Below are 522 nucleotides of genomic sequence, written 5' to 3' on the forward strand. Positions count from 1 at the left end.
GATTGACCATCAGGCTGATTGGTTGTGAAGATGGGCCATTAGGACAGTGGAGGAGCTTTTGTACAGAAGTTGACTCTACAGAGCAGAATTCACTTTAGCAGGGCTCAGGTGCCTGCCCTGTCTGAACTTTGGGTATGTCATTTGTAAAGGTAGTTGGGTGGTACTCTGGTGTAGTCTGAAGTTGGCCACTGGGTGTATTAAGTCTGGGGCCTCCTGAAAGGGGCTCTGTCGCAGGCTAAGTTCAGCTACTGCCTGTGCCTTGCCTGGGGCCAGTTGTTATAAGCTACAAAATGATCTGAAGATGATTGACATTTGTGTTCAGCTTGGAGGTACCTGGGAAGGGTTAAGCTGCAAACTAAAGCTGGCTGCTGCTAGTTCCGGGCTTGCTTAGCAAGAGATATGGGGTATGCTAAGGCCAGATGCTGCTTGTTTGGGGCTTGTGAATTTTTAAGAGATTTTAGGAAATTCTTCAACATGAACCAAAACAGGCCACCTGTATAAAAAAAGTTACTGTGTGGGGTG

This window comes from Pteropus vampyrus, unplaced genomic scaffold, assembly GCF_000151845.1.
Source record: "Pteropus vampyrus isolate Shadow unplaced genomic scaffold, Pvam_2.0 Scaffold20, whole genome shotgun sequence".
Classification (NCBI taxonomy): Eukaryota; Metazoa; Chordata; class Mammalia; order Chiroptera; family Pteropodidae; genus Pteropus; species Pteropus vampyrus.